Genomic DNA, 18,829 nt, shown 5'->3' with positions numbered 1-18,829 from the left:
CTGCAATGCCGCAAGGGTAGGGTGAGGGGCCCCAGCACCTTACTGCAGGGTCCTCCCAATGACAGGGACCCTCCCCACTCCAGTTCCAAAACTCTGGCTCTCTACGGGGTTTTTTTCTCGCCACCATAGAGGACAGACATTGGTCTAACCCAATGTCACAGCACTCCAAGATGTGCTCCAACTCCACAACTCCAGCGTGGAGGTAGGTGGAATCTTGGTGATCCTCCCTGGGGTGCCCAGGGAAGGGGAGGAGAGAAGAGGAAGGGAGGAGGAGGAAGAAGAAATGAGGGAGGAGGAAGAAAGGAAGGAGGAGAAGAGGCGAGGTGGAGGAGGTGGAAAATATTGTCAGATTCCTTTGGTTCCCCTTCCATCTGACTACAACACCCAGCCACCCCCACAACACGGGAAATTCCAGCTGTCTCCATACCCGGTGTAGGGCCCAGACTGGAAAATTCCATCTAGCCCTACTCTCAATTTTCAGAGCCACCCCTTCCTTGTCTTAGCACCCACGCCTCCTGCCTCTGCTCCCCAAAACTCCCCAGTAGTCAGACACACTCCACATCCCCCACAGAAACCCAACCCAAAAGGAACTGAAAGGAGAAGCAGAGGTTATCCAGTTTATTTTGGGCCCACTGCCTGGTTTCCTTTCAGCTCAGCCTGATTTCTTTTAGCACTGAGCTGCTGATTTAAGACTTAAGTTCCTGGCTTTATAAAACCTGCTTAGAAATTGAAGCACCCAAAGGTATCTGTATTCTGCATGAACACAAACATACAACATGTGCACGCATGTGCTCGGATGCCCAGCCCTTGGGACAGGGCAGGGTCTACCCACTGGCTACATTTCTCAGATGAGACTTTGGCCCAGGATCTATTCTGGGCCCTTAGTAAGGCTTGGGCTCACAAAGACAGGCCCACCTATCCCGTGCCGGCAGCTGTGTGGGCAAGCAGAGAGCATTTGGAAAGCCAGGGGCTGGCCCTGGACACATGCTCCCACATGGCTGCCTCACCTGCCACAGGGGAATACCAGGCTCACTGGTGTGGGAGTGATGGAAAAGAGGCTTCAGGTACCTATGCCTCTTCTCCCTCTCCCCAAGTGGCAGCGAGTCACCATTTCTTGTGCAAACTGGGACATCCTAATGGAGTCTGCTGTCTGCCCAGGGGACTGCCTGTTTAGGGGACTTCTGCCCAAGGGACTCTCACCCAGGGGCTTACCCCCCCATGACTTGCCAGTTGCACTTTACAAACCATTTAGACCAGCCCAAGGCTTAGGCACTTCACCCTTAGGTGTCCAGCCCAGAGGTGAACAAATGAATTATCCCAGCTACCTGTTAGATGGGAGAGGAAATGAGCCAAGAAAAACTATTGGAGAGTTTTGTGGAGAGTGAGTGAGGAGGGAAACCAAATCTTAGTGAGTGAAAAATCCCCCAGAAAGAGGTGACCACTCCAAGAGGAGATCATAAGGTCTATTCCCTTGCATCTGGGCAATAACTGCATCTAAACCATCTCAGGTGAATTGATGACTTTCTTAATCTTAAAGCTCTCCAGGGGAAGAGTTCTCCACTCACCACTTATAACTCACTTGGTGCCTTGCTAACAAAATTCTTCCTGCTGTCTAATTTGGGTCTCTCCTGATTAAACCGCTTCCTTTAGTTGTGATTTCCAGTCTCCTTGGGGCTTACTCTCCCCCTCTCCCCCAACATACACCTACATACCCTTCACTCTCCTCTTTCTCGGCAGCAGGGATGTATCCTGCTTTCCAATATGAGATCTTTTCCAGTGGCTTTGCTGGGGGCTGGGAAAAGGCCTGACTTCTTCTGTCCCTCAAGGAGAGAAGAATGAGTGTGGAGGGCCAGAATGGAAGGGTGTGGCAGAGGGCTGCCAGCACCAGGGACTGTTATTTGTTAAGTGCTTACTATGTGCAAAGCACTGTTCTAAGAGCTGGGGGGATACCAGGTGATCAGGTTGTCCCACATGGGGCTCACAGTTTTAATCCCCATTTTACAGATGAGGTAACTGAGGCACAGAGAAGTTAAGTGACTTGCCTAAAGTCACATAGCTGGCAAGCAGCGGAGCCGGGATTAGAACCCATGATCTCTGACTCCCAAGCCCGGGCTCTTTCCACTGAGCCATGCTGCTTCTCATGGGGGTGAGGAGTGAGAACACAGCAGCATCCAGCCTTCTCATCCACTGCTGCTACTCCAGGCTGGTAGCCCCGGTTTCCTGAAACAACTCTCAGTGCCTAGGAAACCCAGGGAGGATGAGTTTGAAATCCAGCAAGGATGGGTGGGCACATGTCTCCCTCACCTGTGCACCATGGGAGCTGTAGTTCTTCAGGGATTTAGGAAGAGCTGTTTAAGTCAATCAAGCAATGGTACTGAGTTCTTACTGTGTGCAGAATGCTGACCTAAACACCTGGGAGAATAAAAGACAACAGAGTTGGTAGACACGGTTTAGCAGCCAATTTAGAAGCCCCACTTCAGTCTATACTTCCCTGGGCTGCCCGGATTATCTTTCTGCAGAAATGCTCTGGGCACTCCCCTCCTCAAAAATCTCCAGTGGTTGCCTATCTACCTTCGTATGAAGCAAAAACTCCTCACTATTGGCTTCAAAGCTCTCCACCACCTTGCCCTCTCCTACCTCACCTCCCTTCTCTCGTCCTACAGCCCAGGCCGCACACTTTGCTCCTCTGCTGCTAACCTCCTCACTGTGCCTCATTCCCACCTGTCCCGCCATCAACCCCTGGCCTACGTCCTACCTCTCTCCTGGAAAGCCCTCCCTCCTCACATCCACCAAACTAACTCTCTTCCCCTCTTCAAAGCCCTACTGAGAGCTCACCTCCTCCAGGAGGCCTTCCCAGACTTAGCCCTCCCTTTCCCTCTGCTCCTCCTCCCCTCCCCATCGCCCCTACTCCCTCCGTCTGCTCTACCCCCTTCCCCTTCCCACAGCATTTCCGTGTATTTGTACATATTTATTGCTCTATTTTATTAATGATGTGCATTTATCTATGGTTCTATTTATCTATTTTGATGGTAGTGATGCCTGTCTACTTGTTTTGTTTTGTTGTCTGTCCCCCCTTCTAGACTGTGATCTCATTGTTAGGTAGGGATTGTCTCTATCTGTTGCCGAATTGTACTTTCCAAGTGCTTAGTACAGTGCTCTACACAAAGTAAGCACTCAATCAATACAAATGAATGAATGAATGGAGACTAAATCAGTCAGTCAATTGTATTTATTGAGCACTTACTGCGTGCACAGGACTATATTAACACTTGGGAGAGTACAATACAACAATATGACAAACACATTCCCTGCCCACAACAAGCTTACTGTATAGAAGAGGAGACAGACATTAATATAAATAAATTACAGATATATACATAAGTGCTATGGGGCTGGGAGAAGGGATGAATAAAACGTGACACAGAAGGGAGTTGAAGAAAACGAAAAGAGTGCTTAATCAGAGAAGGCCTGTTGGAGATATTCCTTTAATAAGGCTTTAAAGGTGGGGAAAGTAATTGTCTGTCAGACGTGGGGCATTCCAGGCCAGACACAGAAAGAGGTTGGTGGCGAGATAGATGAGATTGAAGTTGAGTGAGAAGGTTGGCGTTAGAGGAGCGAAGTGTGTGGGCTGGATTGTAGGAGGAGAACTGTGTGCCAGCTCAACCCATGCATATGAACCCAAAGCCTCCGGCTTTGCACTTCCCTCACTCCCCATATACTACCCTAGAGAAGCAGTGTATCCTAGGAGAAGGAGTATGGGTTCGGGAGTCAGAGGACATGGACGCTAATCCCACTTTCCTGCTAGGTGACCTTGGGCAAGTCACCAGTGTCTCAGGCTCCACCTCTGTAAATGAGGGTTCAGTGGCTATTCTTCCATCAACCTGTTAATCTTGTATCTACTCCAGTGCTTTGAACAGTGCTTGGCACACAGTAAGCTTTAACAAATATCATTACTATTACTAGATCCATCCATTAGTAGATTGCATCATTGAACAGGCCTAGAGAAATTGGCATGATGAAAAAATAAGAACCCAGGACTGTGATGAACCTCGAAAGAATTTTTCATCCATTCCTCTGCCTTCTGGCAGGAATAGAGTTCTGCCATGTGCACTTTCAACAATCCAGCTAGGGTTCCACCTGTACCCCTCAGAAAGTATTTTCTTGTTTTCCTTCTCTTAAAGCTCTCCTCATCATTTCCTCTTACAGGCCCTTGGATGAAGGGGAGAGAGGCCAGCCACACTCCCTTGGGTAGGATGATATTTGTTTTTTCCTTTGCCTTTGGTTCTATTGCTGATCAACCAATCAAGAAATCAATCAGTGGTATTCAGTGAGTGCTTACTGAGTGCAGAGCACTGTGCTGAACACTTGGAAAAGTTCAATAAAATACAATGGATAGGTATGATCCCACCCCGTGAGACAGCCTACATGCGAAGACAGATATTAAATTAAACTACAGATAAAAGAGATAATAGAGTATAAGGATGTATACAGAAGCACTGTGGAACTGGGGTGAGTTACAGAAGTAGCGTGGCTTAGTGGAAAGAACACAGGCTTGGGAGTCAGAGGTCATGGGTTCTAATCCCAGATCTGCCACTTGTCAGCTGTGTGACTTTGGGTAAGTCAGTTAACTTCTCTGTGCCTAAGTAACCTCATCTGTAAAATGGGGATTAAGACCGTGAGCCCCACATGGTACAACCTGATTATCTTGTATCTACCCCAGCGCTTAGGATAGTGCTTTGGCACATAGTAAGCACTTAACAAATACCATCATCATCATTATTATTATCAAAATACTTAAGGAGTACACAGGGAAGTGCACAGTAGATACAGAGGGGAGGGCAGGTGGTGAAATTAGGGCTTAGGAAGAGAAGACTTGTTGGAGGAGATGTGATTTTAGGAGGACTCTGAAGGTGGGGAGAGTGGTGGACTATTGGATGTGAAGAGGGAGGGAGTTCCAGGCCAGAGAGAGGATGTGAGAATGTGGTCAATGAAGAGGAAAGTGAGATCGAGGCCCAGTGAACAAGTTGGTGCTAAAGGAGCAAAGTGAGTGGGCTGGTTTATCATTGAGGTAAGGTAGAATGGGGCAAGTTGATCGAGTGATTTAAAGCTGATGGTAAGGAGTTTCTGTTTGATGCAGAGGTGATTGGGCAACCATTGGAGGTTCCTTCAGGAGATATGGACCGAACAATTTTCAAGATAAATGATACAGGGCTGCAGACTGGAGAAAGAAGAGACAGGAGGCAGGGAAATCAGCAGGATGGCTGATGCCGTAATCGAAGTGGGAAATAAGAAGTGCTTGGCTCGTAGTGGTAGAAGTTTGGGTGGAGAGGAAAGGGTGGATTTTAGTGAGTTTATGAAGGTTGACAAGATTTGGTGACAGATTTAACGTGTGGGTTGAATGAGAGAGATGAGTCATGAATAAGGCCAAGGTTATGGGCTTGTGATGCAGGGAGGATGGTGGTGTTCTCTACAGATAGAAAAGTCAAGGAAGGACATTGTTTAGGTAGGAAGTTAGTTATGTTCTATCAATGTTAAGTTTGAGGTGTTGGCAGGACATCAACGTAGAGATGTTCCTGAATGCAAGAAGAAAAGCAATACTGCTGAGAATGAGAGAGGTCTTGGTGGAGAGTTAGATTTGGGAATCATTTGTATTGAGATGATAGTTGAATCTGTGGAAGTGAGTGAATGAATTCTACAAGGAAGTAGGTGTAGATGGAGAATGAGAATGAGGAGTCAGAGAGATAGGAGAATCAGGAGAAGACAATATCAGTGAAGCCAGGATTAATGTTTCCAAGAGAAGGGGTGGCCCAGAGTGTCAAAGGCAGCACAAAAGGCAAAGAGGATTAGGATGGAGCCGAGTTTTAGCAAGAAGGAAGTAATTGGTGACCTTACAGAGGACTGCTTTTGTGAAGGGAAAGGGGCTGAAGCCAAATTGCCAAGGTTTTGGAGAGGGTTGGAAGAGAGGAAGTGGAGGAGGTGAATGTAGCCAACTTGCTCAAGGAATGGTGAGGAATGGTAAGAGGGAGATGGGGTGATAACTGGAAGGAGTCATGGAGTCATGGGAGGGTTTTTTTTAGGTCAGGGGATATATGGACATGTGTGAAAGCAGTGGGGAAGGAGAGTGAATGGTTGAAAATGGTAGTATGGGAAAGACGAATGGAGAGGAGGGGCACAGAGGCACAGGTGGAGGTGATAGAATGTAAGAGGAGATGAGAAACCTCTTGAGACACTGCTGAGAAAGACAGGAGAGTTGAAGAGGGGACAGGAGGAGGGAGTGACAAGAGAGAAGAAGGGGAGATTTTACGGAGATCATGACTGATGGTTTCAATTTTATCAATAAAGTACATGACCAGGTCATTAGGGACAAGAGATGGGGGAGGTAGGGAGGACAGGAGGTTTTAGAGGGGAGTTAGAAGTCTGAAACAGTTGGTGTGAACAATGGGTATGGGTGTCAACAAGGATGGAGAAATATTGCAGCTCGTGCACAAGAGTGATTCCCCTGTGTTTACCCCAGCACTTAGAACAGTGCTCTGCACATAGTAAGCGCTTAACAAATACCAACATTATTATTATTATTATTATTAAGAGTGGAGAAAGTGTACTATGGAGGTGATCCCGGGTTCCAGGTTACTGGTATGAGATGGGCAGAGGGACAGGGAAGCGAGGAAGTTGAGTTCAGTGGAAGGGACAGTGTTGAAGGTGAGGATTTGTGGGACAAGAGTGGCAGGAGGAAATGCAAGACTGCTGAGGAGAGAGGTCAGGGTCCTCTGTCCATTAAGGGAAGGTAGGTTGGATATGGAGACCAAATGAGGCATGAAAATTGGAGGGGATCAAAAGATCAGAAGACACTGAGGGGGATCAGGATAGATTTGTGGGAAGGGGAGTCTGGGAGAGAAGGCAGTTGAGGAGGTTGTCAGATATAGGCATTTCAAAGTTGGTGCTAGTAGACTGTACCCTCGGCTAGGCCCAGGGTGGCCTTATGGACAGAACACTTAGACATGAGAGTCAGGGGCCATGGGTTCTACTCCCAGCTCTTCTACTTGCCTCCTGTGTGGCCTTGGGCAAGTCACTTAACTTCTCTGGGCCTCAGTTTCCTCATTTGTAAAATCAGGATTAAATATTTGATTTTCCTCCTACTTAGACTATGAGCCCCCATGTGGGATTGAAGCTGTGCCTAACTTGATTATCTTGTATTTACTCCACACTTAGTACAGTGCTTGGCACATGGTAGGAACTTAACAAATGTCATTATTATTATTACTATTGTTATTATTATTAGGATTAACTGGAGCCAGGGGATACAGGAAGACCCATGATACCTCCCAGAATGGGCAAAACAATAGAGGGAAGAGAGAAATCATGGGGTTCCAGAAGGGAGATGCAAGGGCTCCGTCATGGAGAAGGGGAGGAAATCTCAAAGGAAATGGAAAGGAAAGGGAGGCAGTTTGGGAGGAGGGCAGTACCCAGGCCTGGTACTGCTTTACAGTTCAAGAGAAAGAGGTTCAGTGGGAGCCTCCAGGGAAACAGCAGTCCCAGAGCCCCTGGGCCTGACCTCAGAGGGAAGGGATCCAGCCAAACCCTGGTGGGCATGGAGCAGGGAGAGATCAGTCAACTAATCAATGATATTTATTGAGCACTTACTGTGTGCAGAGCTCTGTACTGAGCACTTAGGAAAGCCTATTACACTAGAGTTGGTAGACACGATTCCTGCCCCCAAAGAGTTTACATTTTAGAGAAGGAAACAGATTAAATAAATTACAGATAGAGGAAATTGCAGAGTATATGTATGTAAGTGTTGTGGGGCTGAAGATGAGATGGATAACAAATGCTTAAGGGGTATAGGTCCAAGTGAATAAATGATGCAGAGGGAGAGGGAGTGGAGGAAATGAGGGCTTAGGCAGGGAAGGCCTCCTGGAGGAGATATGCTTATACGATGGCTTTGAAGTGGGGAGAGTGGTGGTCTGTCACATATGAAGGGGAAGGGAGTTCCAGGCTAGGAGGATGTGGGCAAGGGGTTGGCAGCAGGATTGATGGGAATGAGGTGTAGTAAGTAGGCTGGCAATAGAAGAGCCAGAAGATGGAACAAATGGGAAAGGCTACAACTACTCCCTGGAGGGAAGATGGGAAGAAAACAGGTGAACACGAGATATGAGGTGGAGGAGAAAGTGGAGACAGTGGAGCTCCCTGTTAAAAGGAAAGGGAAACATTGGTGAGATGGAGAGTTCCATGTTTCCCTCTCAGTGAGATGCTGCATGATCTTGAGCAAGGGCTTAACCTCTCTGGCCCCAGGTCCCAATTTCCAACCCAGGGGCAAAAGTCCACCTGGGATTGCGGGTTCATCCTCCCATTAGAGAGGACTACAGAGAACAGAGGCTTCCTCCTCCTCAGATGTCAGCTCCTCTTTGCCAGTGCCACCTAAGTCTGCTGTCTCCAGGTGAAACCATTTCTTGCTTGTTGCTCCTCTTACTCCATCACTTCCCTGGTCACAGGCTGGGTGAGAAGGACCCAGTCCCATCCACCACTGCCACTGCCAGGAATGAGATCTTGACAGTTTGCTGGCTGAGAGCTCTAGAAGGGTTCACTTGGTTTCCCAACTTGGCTGCTGACTGAGGATTCCAGGTAGAATTCCTGGGTTCTAGTCTTGCCTGGGCACGTGGCCCCAAACCAGACCCATCCCCTGACTCAGTTTCCCCCAGATATTTGGAGAGCTGACTGAGATGACGTGGACCCAGATAGCTGAAGGAACTGAGATTTACCTTCCAGCCCTCTTCTTCCCTACCAATTGCTGGGAGTGAACTAGAACTGAGTGTGAGTGGAGGGACCTGGAATGGGGGGGAGGGGGTGCAGGATCCAGAATTAGATCTGTTGTCCTTGAAGTTGGCCAAAGAGCTCCCCATCCCCATCCCACCCCGTTTCCAGGAGCAGTGGGGTCCAGGCCTTCCACTCTTCAAGAAACTGGAGGCTTCCTTGGCTGTTGCCCGGAGTGCAGGGAGGGGCGTACACAAAATCAGGAGTAAGTGATTCATCCATTTCCGTCTGTCAATGACTTTAAGCCAGACAGAACTCAAGGCTTCCTTTCTTCTCACCGGGAAAGGGAAATGAGGGCATGAAGTCAGCTGGTCGAGAAGGTGGGAGCGGATGTACTTCTTTCCCTTCAGGCCGGAGGCTACCTTTTCCCCAGGGATTCAGACCCCCCCCCCCCAAGCCTTTCTACTCCCCTCCTCCCCCCACAGCTTGGCATGAAAAGCTGATGATTAGTGCCCCACCCCATGCCCCATCCCCCAGGGCTTCTCAGCAGTGTGGCGGTGGGGGCAGGGCAGACCCAGTGCTAACTCTAGCTTGGTCCCCACCTGATCATGTGCCCAAACCTCCTTACCTCTCTGGATCCCCACTAGTCTTGGTGATGTTGGGGTAAGGGGACTTGGAGGGGACCCTTGTTGCAGCCCCTCATCCCTCTTGCACCCCAGCCTGGCTTCACAGTCTTGGATCCAGGTAAAACTACAGCAGGAAAGATTGAGGCTAGACAGGAGGCACAACTTACTGCTTTTAAGGCATCTTTAAGAAGGGGACCAACTCTATTCTATTTATTGTCCAAACTGCCTAGAACACTGCTCAGCACACAGTAAGTGTTCAATAAATATCATAGACTGGCTGAGTGATAGGAACAATGCCTCATTGGCACTGACTGGTTCTGATGTGCCTGGAAGCCAAGGTATATAGGTCAGTGGAAAGAGCATGAGTCTGGGAGTCAGAAGACCTAGATTCTAAAACTGCTGCCTGCTCTGTGACTTGGGCATGTCACTTCACTTCTCAGTTACCTTATCTATAAAATGGAGGTAACTTGTTGTGGGCAGGAAATGTATCTGTTCATTGTTTTATTGTACTCTCCCAAGAGCATAGTACACTGCTCTGCACATAGGAAGCACTCAATAAATATGACAATGAATGGGTGAAATACCTTAGTCTGTGACCTCACGGTAGGACAGGGACTGTTTCCAATATGCTAATACTGTGTCAACCTCAGCACGTAGTAAGCACTTAACAAATTTCACAATTTTTGTTCTCATTATTATCCTGCCAGGACCTGGGCTCTCTCTGATGGAGCCATAGGCCTGTCCACTCCTCTGGTGACACCAGCCCTTTTGAAGAGGAGAGGAGACTTGTGGAGGAGAAAAGAAAAGTGTCCCTGATGGCTTCCAGACTCCCAACCAATGGGTTTAAGTCTGGGGTCAATGTTTCTTCTTGATCACTGGGGTTGGGGGTGGGTCCAGAACCACCAAGCTGACCCTCAGGGCAGACTGTTTGCCTCTCTAGGGTGATCTTCAGTTTCACTGTTCTGTGCAGTCAGTCAGTCAAGTGATGGTATTTTTTGAATCAATTACTTGTGCAGAGCACTGTACTGAGTGATTGGGAGAGCCAGTAAATCCAATCCCAGCCCTCATGGAACTTAGTCAAGTGGGGATAGACATTAAAATACATTCCAGCCCTCCCCTCCCCCACTCCCTGAGCTAGCCAGGAGTAGGCAGGAACCCAGGGCCCCTCCCCTCCATGCTTTGGGAAGCTGGGTCAGGCATTCAGTTGAGTTGGAAAGAGATAAAATTCTTCCCCCTCCATCACCCCACCCTGATTTAGCTCCCTCCACTCCTCCCTTGGGGTTCTCAGCTGCTGGCCTGACCTGTTGGGCAGTGTGCGGGGGCAGAGTTATCAGGCATTTAGTCCTCCCCACCCCTCAAAAGCAAGGAAGGAGCTGCATCTGATTGGCTGCCTGGGGCTGAGCGGGACTTGGAGGTGAGCTGGTAGGCAGAATGCAAGCCGTGACTGGAAATGGCATATGGTTCTTGGGCAAAAAGGGGTCAGGAGTTTGTAAGTACCAGGGAAAAGCCAGTGAAGGAAGCAAGCAGAACCGCAGAAAACAATCTTGGAATGAGAGAGCCACTAATAGGGATTTCATATTCGCTCCAATTCCTCCCGAGGCCGGGTTCTTGGGCTTGGGCCTGGACGCCCAATCTCTGTCTGATCTGCACCTTCCCTGGGACCCCCGGCCCATTGCCAAGTGACTCAGAGGAGCCTGGCAACTGCATCTCTAAACTTCATTCCCCAAAATGAAACCCAAGAGTTTGGAGAAAAGGGTGGCCAGTTCAGAGACGCCTTCCCAGCTGGCTTCCCGGCTGCTCCACTTCCCTCCTCTATGGCCCTGAGGGCAGGCTGAGGACTGGCCTGACTTCCGCTGGACAAGGATCTGTAGCTTTTGTTGCCTCACTCCACTGTCCACTTCATGGCTTCTGGCTCTGCCCGGGGGCAACAGGAAGTGTTGGGAGGGCCCTGGCTGGGGGAGGGAAGACCCAGGGTCCTCTCCAGCAGCTGGGATGCAGTGAGGCTCTTTTAGAGAACTGGGAGAGCATTTCCCGGAAAAAATGGCAGCCTATGGGGCCCCCATTCACCATGTTCCATAGAAAGAGCGAGCATTGAGCTTGTCTGTTTCCAACCTCTCCCCTTCCCCTCTCCCTGGGACTACCCTGGGACCCTCCCTGTGGCTCCCGCTCCTTAGGCCCTCAGATCCAAACTGTTGTGAAGCTCACATGGCTCCTTCACCATTTGTTTGGAACCCTTCCTTCCAGACCCTCTGCCCAGATGGACAATCAAGCTGAGGCACCGTGGATATTGCTGGGGCAGAGTGGGGACAGAGGGATCTCCTGGCTGGTTTCCACAGCATCTCTACCCCTTTCAGGTTCCCCCTTGAAGTGAGTGTGGATCTGGGCGTTGGGATGGAGGGGATGATGCTCCTACACCACCTTTTGCGTACCCTGGTCTCCATTACTGCTTCCCCAAACCAGGCCTGCAGAACTCTCCCTGCCCTTCCTTCTGTGTCTTTTCCATATTCTGCTCCACCAGGCCGTTACCTTGTCTCCCCCTCAACCTAGCCATTAAAACACTCTCCCATTTCTTGCATCTCTGAGGGGCCCCTCCACATTCATCCCTTAGTTTCTAACCCTGTGGCTTTGGGTCTTAGAGCCTGGGCATTGTCACCTTGCCATCTCAGCCCTAGGGGATCAGCGAAATCACAGGTCCAGAGAGTTGTAAACTTCTTGAGGGCAGGGAGTGTGTCAACCTACTGTACTGTGCTCTCCCAAGAGCTTAATATAGTGCTCTGCACCAAATAAGTAATAAAGTAGTAAATATCACTACTTGACTGACTGATGATTGGGGAATTAGAGAAGCAGCGTGGCTCAGTGGAAAGAGCACGGGCTTTGGAGTCAGGGCTCATGAGTTCAAATCCCAGCTCTGCCACTTGTCGGCTGTGTGACTGTGGGCAAGTCACTTAACTTCTCTGTGCCTCAGTTCCCTCATCTGTAAAATGGGGATTAAGACTGTGAGCCCCACGTGGGACATCCTGATCCCCCTATGTCTACCCCAGCGCTTAGAACAGTGCTCGGCACATAGTAAGTGCTTAACAAATACCAACATTATTATTATTATGAATCCAGGGGCAGGTCAGAGGAGTAGCTGCTGGCTGGACCCTGGGATTGAGCAAGAAGGAATGCTTATTACTTTGAGCTCCTGGCAGGAAGAGCCCTGGTATTAACATTTCACCCAGGGGCCAAACTACCAGGCAGGGTTCAAAGGAACCTGTCGGGAGGGGGCTGTGGAACTACTTCTGCTCTCCGGGGTCCTGATCCTGGCAAGGAGCTCCCACTGCCATGACCCCACTGCACAGCCCATTACTTAATGCAGGCAAGGGAGGAGCCCAAGGTGAGAGTTACTTGCCATTCAAGGCTGCCAGGTCTCCTGGGCATATGGACCTCAACTAGAGCACCTAGTCCACCTACTCCCTGAGGAGACCAGGCAGTTCAGGAAAGCCCCATGGGTCATGGGAAGACTCTGCCAGTCCATCCATAGGACTCTAGGGTGTTGAGGTACACCTCTGGGTTCTGTCTGTGTGACCTCAGACAAAGCCACAGCCTCTCTGAACCTGTTCCTCCATCTGTAACTCAGGGGAAGCAGCTCCAGGGGAAGAAGAGTAAACAGAAAGAAATGCAGGCACTCCTGCCCAGCATCCTATCTGAAGGTCCATTCCCTCAGTCCAACACCTCCCTTGGCTTCTTGGAGAGAAGTCCCTGTCACTGGAGGTAGGGAGACTGCCTGGGAGAGATGGCAATGCTCTCTCTCCAACCTCCTTCCTGAGCTTTTGAAAAAAGACACCTCATCACTGCCAGAGGGAGCATCACCCCTCTCACCACCACCCCAGCCTCCCCGGGGCAGCCCAATTTTCCCAGCTCCTCTGGCCTCAAGGAGGAACTGGGTCAGGAGGCAGAGGAGGGTCAGCACCCTGGCGTCAGTTACACATCATTAATCACCTGGTCATCAGATCCTCCAACATGCTCGCAAAGGATCTCTGAACCTTGAGCCCCGGCAGCTCTGAGACAGGACAGGAAGTTGCCTCGACCATGAACCGAGGCACAAGAGGCACAAAGGGCTGGAAGCCTAGGCAGAGCCAGGACTGGAACATAGGAATCCTGGGGCCTAGGTTTGCATTTTGCCCCTAGGACCAGGCCACTGTATGTTCCCTTGGGAGCGAGCTCTCGCTGAAGGAGGATTTAGAAGCATCGACCTGCCCCTCTCCCGGGAATCGGATTGCCGACTTGTTTATCCCAAGCGCTTAGTACAGTGCTCTGCACATAGTAAGCGCTCAATAAATACTATTGAATGAATCGGATCATCCCAGAGCCAGCTGGCTCTCGCCTCCTCCTCCAGAAGCCCCCAGCCTGTCCAGCCCATTGGAGCCGGGCTTCCACTGCCAGCTCTCCCCATGCCAGCCCTGCTCCCAGGACCCCAGCCACCTACTTGGCTCGCCGAAACGTCAGCTTCTTCCTCAGCGAGGAGACGTGGGAGTGGCAGGCCCGCCTCACCGCACCACTGCAGAAGATGCCCCCTGAGCGCGGATTCTGCACCATGGCAAGGTCTCCAGAGGGGCCAAACTACCAGGCAGGGTTCAAAGGAATCTGTGGGGAGTGGGCTGTGGAGCTGCCCCTGCTCTCTGGGGTCCTGATCCTGGCAAGGAGCTCCCACTGCCATGACCCCACTGCACAGCCCATCACTTAACGCAGACAAGGGAGGAGCCCCAGGTGAGAGTCACTTGCCATTCAAGGCTGCCTGGTCTCCAGGCCACATGGAGCTCGACTAGGGCACCTAGTCCATCTGCCGCCCCAGCTTTCAGCATCTAGCTGGGGCCTGGCTGTTCTAGGAGCTCCCTCGTCTTCCTCCTCCTCCTCCTCCTCCTCCTCCTCCTCCTCCTCCTCCTCCTCCTTTCCTCTGTCCTTACTAGGCAGAATGGGGTAGCAGTGAGCACTTATTGCCAGAGATGTCAGTGGCGTGAGCCAGAAGGGAAGAGCACAGCAGGATACCGCTCCCCCAGGGAGCTTTGCAACTTTAAGAATCAGCTAGGAGAAACCCGCAGCAGCAGAGTTGGGGGGACCAGCAGGGGCCAGCCAGGTACATGCAGGTAGACAGCTCCAGGGAGTTGCTATTTTAAGGCTTATGTCCTCGATCTTAATGGGGAGAGGAAAGGCAGAGCACAGAATAGCATTCCTCATGCCCAGAGCTCACTCAGAGCCCACCCTGAGCCCCTACAAAAACCTACAGCCAAGGAGGAAGAGGAGGAGGAAGAGGAGGAGAGGGAAAGAAGGGAGGATGTATGGAGAGTGGAGTTTCCTCCTCCCTCCCACTCAAGGAGAGGAATCCACCAAGAGAACAAATGGTTTGGAGTTCTTCCCACCCAAGCTCTAACACTAGCCCAGCCACAAATCCCAGCCATCATCCAATACTCAGACACTGGGCCTTGTCCTAGTGAGGGATTGACTGGATCAGCAATGCAGAATGACGGGCCAAAAGTCAGAAATATAAGACAAATTCCTAGCCTTAAGAAGTTCAATCTAACAGTGCAACAACACGACAAAAATTGCTGAAAATCTTATAGCTAAAAGAGCATGGGAAGAGGCATGTCCTAGAGGATAGAGCACGGGTCTGGGAGTCAGAAGGATCTGGGTTTGAATCTCAGCTCTGCCACTTGTCTGCTGCATGACCTTGGGTAAGTCATTTAATTTCTCTGTGCCTTAGTTACCTCATCTATAAAATGGGGATTAAGACTCTGAGCACCATATGGGACAAGGACTGTGTCCAACCTGATTAGCTTGCATCTACCCCAGCGCTTAGAACAGTATTTGACACACATTAAATGCTTAACAAATCATTATTATTATGAAGATGATAAGAGGTACAAACAAGAAACCCAAGGGGTTAAGCAGTAACAAATTAAAAGCCAGGCAAGAATGGTGGATGTTGGGAAGGCGGAGGGATTGATCAGGGAAGACTGCCTGGAGAAGGTGGCATGGGAATAGTTGCACCAAGCAGAAGCAGGAGGACATTCTGGGTAATGGGGGTTGGGGGAGGGGGATGGGAAATGGTGAGTAAATGGTTAAGAGGCAGCGGTGAGGAGATCCAGCAGTGTGGCACAGTGGATAAAGCATGGGCCTGGGAGTCAGAAGGTCATGGGTTCTAATTCTGACTCTGCTACTTGTCTGCTGTGTGACCTTGGGCAAGTCACTTCACTTCTCTGAGCTTCAGTTACCTCATCTGTAAAATGAAGATTGAGGCTATGAGCCCCTTCTGAGGCAGGGACTCTGTCCAACCCGATTTGCTAGCATCCACCCTGGCACATAGTAAGCACTTAAATACCACAATTATTATTATATTATTATTATTATTATCCAGGACATGACTTGGGAGGAGTAAAGGGCTTGCACTGGGGAGTTCTCTTCTGAGTTCTGCAGTGGAGTGGGGCTTACTCCACACAGTGTGTCCTAAATTACCCTCCAGGAACAGCACGTCCCAAGCCTGTTACAGAGCGATGTATTTAGGTATTGAATTGTAACACATAAAAGTCCGGATCTAGCGGACAGGCACAGCTGTGACCTAGAAAAAGTTTGGATTGCTGAGTCTTCCCAGCAGAATCCAGAGATGGGACTTGAACTGCCTAAGCCAAATCGCCAGGTTCTACCAGGCATGGCCCCGGAGGCAGAATTCAAATCCAGCTGTTGATCCATTTAGAAGCAGGAGTGGGACCTCACCTGCTCCTCAGGGCTTGTGGCTTAATTGTTCTGTCTAGACACCTAATCCCATGAGTTTAGGTTTACAGTATTTGCATAAACTATTTCACCGAATCAGCCAGATGTTATGGGCTGAACTCCTAAAGAAAGCTGAGGTGATGTGTCAGCCTGTCCCGGGGAAGGCATACACACCAACAAAATGCTTCCTTGGCTACACAGAGCTGAACACTGTCATGGGATTCTGTTAACTAGGCAGCCCCCTAACCAATGGCATAACAATAGGTAAGGAAGTAGAAAAGTGAATCAAGAAGGCCAGCATATCCTTCATATCCAGCATATCCAGCATATCTGTTTGAGACAGTCAAACAGAGCAACATCCTTTGAGACAATGTCAAACAGGACAGGATGGCAGCTTGCAATCTCCCCCCTTTTTAGACTGTGAGTCCCACATGAGACAAGGACTCTGTCTGACCTCATTAGCTTACATCTACCCCAGCGCTTAGTCCAGTGTTTGGCAAACAATAAGCCCTTAACAAATACCATTTAAAAAATATTATTATTATTATTATTATTATTATTATCATGCTCCAGACCAAACTACAGTTCTACAGTGCTGTAGTATTGTCCAACTTTCTTACAACTGTGAGACCTGGATATCAAACAGGCATCACATTTAGCTCCTTGAGAAGTCTCTTACTGCTTCCATTGGCATCACTTTTGGGCCAGACTCAATATCCAGTGGCCAGCAAGATCCCAAACAATGGATCCTGAGGTGTAAATCCATCTCACAGCATTGAAGCTGTGCTCACACTAACACAGGTGGAACACATGAGGAGCATGATATACATACAGCTGTACTGGGAAATTGGGAAGCTGAAAGCCAGGAAGGCCAAGGAAATGTTTAAACATGCAACCTTAGACAATGCTGTATCCCACTTAAAAACCAGGAATCAACAGCTAAGGAGTGACCAACATGGCCCACTGCTGTGAATAAAGGAGTCGCTCTCCTTGAGCAAAGAAGGAAGCAGAAGAGAGAACAGCAAAAGGAATTGCACATATTCAACACAACAAGGGACATCTTTGTTGTGTGCCTTATTTTACCTTCAGTGGGACGGTTCTTCCCCAAGTTCTCAGGACCTACCGTTGCCCCTCCCAATCACTACATTTTTAAGTTTCATTTACCTTCCTTTGCTTTTAGCTCAGCACTGTGGGTCTAAAGGTAAATACTCAGCAGCACCATATACCAAAACACATAACTGATCTTCTCCCTTCCCAGCATGTCCCTCAGCTTCATCTTAGAGCATGAGCCCTAAATGGGTCAGGGATGGAGTCCAATCTGATTATTTTGTATCTACTCCAGCACTTAACTCGGTGTTTGGTATATAATAAATAGCACCAATACCATAATTTCAATTACAGAGAAAGTGACCCACAGAAAGCAGGGTCCATTTAAAGCAACAGAAGGTAAATTGAGGGGATATCTGAATGGGTCATCCTGAGAATTTATTTAGATCCAGGACACCTGAGCATGATTCACCTAGGGTCCTTCTGAAGAATATCTAGAAACAGAAACAAATCCCCCCAAAACAGCAGTAATCCACAGAATCCCAGCTCTGCCTTAGTTCCCGAGGCCAGGCCCACAAAGCAAACCAGTCAGTAAAGAAAAACAGATTCTTCTTAAAAAGCCTTTCCATAGCTGTTCACTCTTTGCTCATGCTATCAACAGTATTATTTAGTATCAGGATGTGCAGAGAACACTGGACTGGGCACTTGGGGAATACCAGTGAGATGCTGCCCTCCTTAAACCTCTTAAATAGAATCATCAGAGGATTCTCAGTCCAGGAGGCATCTCGCCAAGATCATCTGCTCAATTCCCCTGTGTCAACCACCCCTGTTGTTATTTCAACCCACCTTCCCATTTCTGCCTGACATGAAGGTTGAATATGCAGCATGGTCAATGTTCAATCCAGTTATTTTGTACCTACCTCATGACTTGGCATAATTCTTTGACATGTAATAAGTGCCTAATCATAAATGCTACTGTTATTAATCCAAAGAAGCAGTGTGGCCTAATGGAAAGGGCATGGGCCTGGCAGTCAGAAGACCTGGGTTCTAATCTGGCTCTATCACTTATCTGCTGTGTGACCTTGGGCAAGTCAGTTGACTTCTCTGAGCCTCATTCCCTCATTTGTAAAATGGGAATTCAATACCTGTTCTCTCTCCTACTTAGACTGTGAGCTCCCGGGCAAGACCTGATTATCTTGTGCCTACGCCAGTGCTTAGATAGAACAGTTCTTGGAACATAATAAGTGGTTAACAAATACTACAATTATGATCATCATTATTAATAAATGGGATTCCCCCACCAGTCCAGCCGATAGCCAGGCCAAGGGTCCATCTGTCTCACGACACTGTCTGCAGCAGAGGCATTATAGTGGAGGAATGCATGGGTGGAATGGGAAGCAGAGGGGTTTTGCCATTGTGGACCCCTCTGAACCAACACTCTTCACATGACTTTCCCCGAAGTCACATGCAGCATGATGCAGCATGGAGGGGCTTGGGTAGGCACCAGGCTAGGCACCTGGCATGGACAGACTGGCAGTACAATCAATACCCAAAAGCTCATTCTAAACCCAGGACCACCTTCAGGTGAGTCAATCAGAACCTCATACCTCTGCTCCCACCATATTACTCTTCTCTACTGCACCCTCTCTAAGTTTTCCACC

General features: G+C 49.2%; 1 protein-coding gene across 1 annotated transcript in view; it reads right to left on the bottom strand.

Moving 5' to 3' along the window:
• The window catches only part of GRAMD1B (GRAM domain containing 1B), a 188,129-nt gene that overhangs the window by 132,193 nt on the left and 37,107 nt on the right, over window positions 1-18,829 (bottom strand).

This window comes from Ornithorhynchus anatinus, chromosome 11, assembly GCF_004115215.2.
Source record: "Ornithorhynchus anatinus isolate Pmale09 chromosome 11, mOrnAna1.pri.v4, whole genome shotgun sequence".
Lineage (NCBI taxonomy): Eukaryota > Metazoa > Chordata > Mammalia > Monotremata > Ornithorhynchidae > Ornithorhynchus > Ornithorhynchus anatinus.
The sequence above is the reverse complement of the archived record's forward strand: the minus strand, read 5'-3'. Positions and strand labels throughout refer to the sequence as shown.